Source organism: Hippopotamus amphibius, chromosome 4 (assembly GCF_030028045.1).
Source record: "Hippopotamus amphibius kiboko isolate mHipAmp2 chromosome 4, mHipAmp2.hap2, whole genome shotgun sequence".
Lineage (NCBI taxonomy): Eukaryota > Metazoa > Chordata > Mammalia > Artiodactyla > Hippopotamidae > Hippopotamus > Hippopotamus amphibius.
In genome coordinates this window covers 168,071,443-168,077,363 of record NC_080189.1, presented here as the reverse complement: position 1 = coordinate 168,077,363, position 5,921 = coordinate 168,071,443, and the positions used below count along the sequence as shown (strand labels likewise).

At 33.8% G+C, this 5,921-nt stretch overlaps 1 pseudogene; it reads left to right on the top strand.

Annotated features, from left to right (window-relative positions):
• The first annotated feature begins 5,141 nt into the window (after positions 1-5,141).
• LOC130852398 (60S ribosomal protein L35a-like) lies at positions 5,142-5,469 on the top strand (annotated as a pseudogene).
• Positions 5,470-5,921: the final 452 nt, after the last annotated feature.

The window sequence follows — 5,921 nt, the reverse complement described above, 5'->3', positions numbered from 1 at the left end:
TTCTCCAAGATACATAAATAAATTTTAGCTATTTACCTTCACATGCACATATATAAGTCTGCTTCTGCAAAAGTCAAACAACTACATATTCTGTAAACAAAACATATCAGTAAGAACTGTACTTAGATATTGATCATAGATCTCATTTGCTGATGAGTAAAATATCTTTTATAAATACTTTCTCAATTACACTTTTTAAAAAATTTATTAATAAAGTATTTTAAATATATGAGATAATTCATCTTATAGTTTATATATACATACATAGGTATAGATATAGAAAGGTAGATATCAAAATTAATATCTATTTATATATTTCCTCTTCTAGGACAGCCCTGCTTAAGACAAAATGTGCTCAGAATGTAGTAACTTCTCTCTATAAAGTAGATTATGTATACTGTTATTAAAACCTTGGTCCATCACACTATACAAATCACTTTTGATTAAAGAAATTTTACATTTTTTTAGAAATTTGTCATAGCAAGTTATTTATATGAAAATAGCAATTATAAATCAGTCCTTTAAAAGCTAAAATATCCTTCATAAGAGTATCCAGTTCCACTTTCACATTTAATTTAATTAGTATGTTTAGATTTTTTGGTCTGACTTTGAATGCAGTGTCCTATATTAGCAGAATGTTCTCTTTTATAATAATCATGGTCAGACAACAAAATTACTATTCTGTTAATGAATGGCAAATGGGACTGTCAAGGATCCCATTTAGACTTCTTTTTCCTTTCCCTCAAAGACCTATGATAACTAATCAAATAATTGGTGTACCAGATTGAATTATGTGAAGATGTGTGTATATTCAGGTGCTTAGAGACCTACAAATATTTACTGCTCTGTAATCATAACTGAAGCTCTATGAGTCTATGGAGACTGACTGGGGCATTTTATAACTGGTAAAGTGGGGTATATATTTCCTCCCTTGGACTCCTGGAGTCTGCTCAATACATTTGCGGAAAACTTTTTGCTATTTCCTCCACATCACCATTCTTTACATTTTTCTTTTTCTTTTCTATAGCCATATTTAAGAATATTGTGGAGATCAAAAAACTATAATAATTAATAAAAAACACTTTCCCCCCTCTTTCTGTTTCTATCTCATCTTTGTCTCTATGTAGGTATACTTTATATTATTTAAGATACCAGTGGATGTATTATTTATGATTAGAGTTATTTGTGTAGAAGATGTTCTGTCCATTTCCCCATGGGTCCTGCTTCCATTTTCATGCAATCTGGGCCCCCATGTACTTTTAGTACTAAGGGTAACAACTGTGTCTCTGCTAGAAGACTGGCCTCAAACTTTCATAGCACATATTTCCTGAATGCACGTAAATATGGAAAAGCTTTTATATTACATCCCTTCCACAAGCATTCCTTAACAATTGAAGAGTGAGGTGGGGTTATAAATACCCCAACCCTATTGCCCTTAATTGGGACCACTTGGACATATGATCTACACTCTCTCAAGAGTTCCCCTTCAGGTTGAGCAAAAGTTACCCACCATGGGTCTTTGTGTGATATCACATACTTTCTTGACCTCCTTCCCTTCTTGGTTCTAGTTTCCTATTTTCTTAACAGGTTTTCCTGTGAATCCTTCTTGCCTTTAGAAATTGCTTCTGAGGAACCTAATCTAAAATAATGTATAAGTAACAGCTAAAAATAACTATTAAATTGGTTAAAGATGATAATTTTTATCTCAGATAAAATAATTTTTAGTGGCCGTAGTTTGTAAATGTTTTTTGGGTCAGAATTTGTCAACAGTCGAACCTAAGGCAGATTTAAAAGGCAAAGTGAAGAAGCCACCATTACCCTCAATAGCACAATAGTCAGATGTGATCATGAACAAATTTAAAGATGCCTGGCAAGCTGCTGCCTGGCAGCAGTCTCCTCTGCTCCTCTTCTAGCTCTTATTTCTAACTGCTAGCCCAGTTGACTACATCAAACCCAGGACCAACCCCTGGAGCTGGACCATGGACTGTGGAAGTGGTAGCTACAGAAGGTCAACGGCTTCCCATAGAACTTCCCATGAGTTTCCCTTTTCTACTTTGGTACCTGAGAGAGGCTGGCTTCTCTAATTGACTTGTTAGTGTCTCCTCTGATCCATCCATTCTTCCTACCTTCACTTCTGCAGATCTTGCCATTGTACTCAATCTAAGTGTTCCTTAAGTTCTTTATTTATAATGTTCATTGTGACTTATACATAGTGACACACTTAATGGTTGACACATAAATATTTGATGAGTACATGGATGGTGATTTCACTGAAAGAGATCATTTACTAAGTGACTGGGAAATTATATCTCCTAAATATTAAGTATTTCCTTTTCACTGATAGAATGAAGTCCAGCCATAAGCTGTGAAGTTATTTTACTAAATTTATGGATCCTTATGATGTTTAGAATTCAAGAAATTATTTTGTGAATGTATAAAAGAAGCAGAAGGAAGGCATAGGAATAGAATATTAACATCCCCAGTTCATAATTTAAAATTAATCAAGTGCTCAATGTACCAAAAATTGCCTGTTTAATTGGAACATAGATAAATGTGTTCAAAGAAAACATGACTCAGTATCTTTGCAAACAAATTTGACCATATTGAACTTTCTTTTTCTGGCTAAACAAAAGAAAGACATGTCTAGATAAGCATCCAACAAACAAGTAATTTGTGGTTAAATATGTGAAATTTTATACATTGCAATTCAAAACTAAGCCTTGGAAAACAGCAGTGTTTAGATGCTGCATCTGTGCAGAAAGAGGCAAAGTATCACTTGTTTTATTTGACATTACAATGAAAAAATTTAATAAGAATCACTAGGAATTATGTCAATTAAGTAGCCATGATGTTTAACCATGGAAAAGGGAAAATAAAAAATGAGAATTGAATTCCAAAATTTATTATATATGTAAGAAACCATTCAATGCACTAAAAACTCATACTCATGAAAATTAATATTTTCAAGCTAAATTATTATAGCAGCTTATTTATATGTCACTTGTCAATGCTCTCATTATTCACTCTCAAGATGCTGAATAAATTTTAGTGGAAGCATAAATATGTTATTTTCAATTCAAGATAGCCTTTATTCTGCTCTTTCAATTGGATTGATAATTTTTTCTCCTACTCCACTATCCTCCCAATAATGTTATTTCTATTTTTTTTGGGGGGGGGGGTGTTAGGAAAGTGAACTGTGGTGTGATCACATTATACAATGTTGTCTTTAACTCTTATTTAGCATCTTAGAACTCCAGACTGCATGTGAAAAGGGTTGCAATGTGTTTATATATTAAAGATCTACAGATGTGCAGCCAGCATCTCAAACCACTTTTGTTTCCCATGTAGAGCTCTATAGATATAAACAGGTATAGATCTCTATTTGGCTCATAAATAATCTATAGGAATTAATGATTACTTAAGCATTAAACAGCATTTAATAACATTTTCACACTATTAAGTAAATTATGGAAAATACAAGCCCTCGTATCTATTAGCTGTGTGACCCTAACTTCATTTCTTCTCTCTGAGATATGTTTTTGTAAAAATATAGAAGTTATCCACAAAGTCTTCTTTATAGAATACTCCTGAAGTTCAATAGAATTAATGAATGTATGAATGTGCTTTGTAAACTCTAAGACTGTGCATGGCTGAAAAAAACAAACAAAAAATATTGTGAATTACTCAAAGTATGTATTTTAATTAGCTCTTCTTCTAAGCACATCTCAACATTACTTTCATAGCAACATCGAGACTGATGTTTGACCAAACAGTTGCTCACCATAGCCCAGTTGACATATGAGATTAGCCATCAGAGTGAGCCTTAAATAAATAGAAAACATTTGCCACAGCATGAAAAGGTAGGTATATTATTAACATAAAGAATCTATTAAAAATTGAAAGCTTTCACATACAAAAAAAGGAAAATTCAAATGGTCATTCAACATAAAGAAACATTGTACATGTTGCCAATGTTGTAGGAAAATAAAAACATTAAAAAACCCAAAAAACCAAAATTCTTATTTAAAAATGATAGATATATTTGGATAACAGTTTGGTGGTTTCTTCAAAAACTAAATATGCTTTTACCACATGACCCACCATTTGCGCTCTTTGGTATTTACCCAAAGGAGTCAGAAACTGATGTCTATACAAAACCCTATACAGTGATATTTATGGCAGCTTTATTCATAATTGCCAAAATTTGGAAGCAATCAAGATGTCCTTCAGTAGGTGAATAGATAAATAAACGGTGGCATATCCAGACAATGGAATTCTCAGCACTAAAAAGAAATGAGCTATCAATTCATGAAAAGATGTGGAGGGACTTTAAATGCATGAGTATTACTAACTGAGAAAAGCCAATCTCGAAAAGGCACATTCTGTATGATTCTGACTATACCACATTTTGGAAAAGGCAAAATTAAGGCGGCAGTAAGAAAATATCAGTGGTTGCCAGGGTTGGAGTTGGGGGAAGGATGAATAGGCAGAGAAGATTTGTAAGGCAATAAAAATACTCTCTGTATAAAACTATAATGATGGACAAACGTTATTACACATTTATCTAAACCCACAGAATGTGCAAAACTGAGAGTGAACTCTGATGTAAACTATGGACTTTGGGTGACTAGGAGGTGTCAGTGTAGGTTCATCTATCGTAACAAAGGTACCACTCTGGTAGGGGGTGTGGATAATTAGAGAGGCTATGCATTGTGGGGATGGGGGAATATGGGAAATTTCTGTACCTTTGTCTTAATTTTGCTATGAACCTAAAACTACTCTACAAAATCTTTTAAAAAGTGATGGATATTGTCTTTTGTAAAAACTATACTTCTGGAATTAAGCTGGGTGAAACTGTCACCCAGGGATAGGGAACATCAGCCAGTCTATTTGTATCTTAAAATTAGATAATTTCTGTAATGCATGGGTGTTATCTACCATCCCTTCCATGAATGGCTTTGTCATCAATGAAGTGGAGAGACCTAATGATAACACAGTTGGCAGAGAAGACCTTTTGACCCTCAGGGGCGAAGCTGGAAATCGTAGCACAGCTAAACTATTTTAGACATTTTAAAAGACAATTTGGAGCCATTTGGAGCCTGTGGAGGCCGGCTGGGAATGGGACTTCTGAAACGACAAATATGTCTGAAAGGCTGTTTTCCCAGTCCACTTTTATTAGCTCTAAGCCGCGTCCCTGGAACCAGAGGGAGCACACAGCTCTTCTTAAAATGGAAGGTGTTTGTACTAGAGATGAAGCTGACTTCTATCTAGGCTAGAGATATACTTATGTGTACAAAGAATAACACAGTAACTTCTGACGGAAAACCTAACAAAACCAGTGTGATCTGGGGAAAAGTAACTCATGCTCATGGAAACAGTGGCATTGTTCGTGCCAAATTCTGAAGCAACCTTCCTGCTAAGACCATTGGATACAGAATCTGTGTGATGCTGTACCCTTCATGGATTTAAACTTATTGAAAAGTAAATAAAGTGTGGGTTTGTTAAAAAAAAAGAAAAAGAAAAGAAAAGGCAATTTGGAAATATTTCTAAGCACATATATATTTAAAAGTTCACAAGAACTATCCAATGAAACATATAGAATCTATAAAAGTCACAGGCTGATTGTTAATGATATGAAAACAGTAAGAATCAATTTGTCAATTGACACTTTAACTTTTAGAATATGGGACAAAAAATACTGTCTCCTATATAAAGGCATCCACATGCCTGAACACTAGCACTCAAATAAATATAAATCTAATTACATTTCCCTAGGAAATTAGGAAAAGTACAAGTTTCTAAACTACATTATTTGTATTAGTCTTCACATTTTGCATTTTAAACTTAAGAGGTTAAGGTGTGAGAAGGAGTTACTTTTAAAGGGCTGTTAGGACTCTAATAAGGATAAAAGGGAAGAAGGA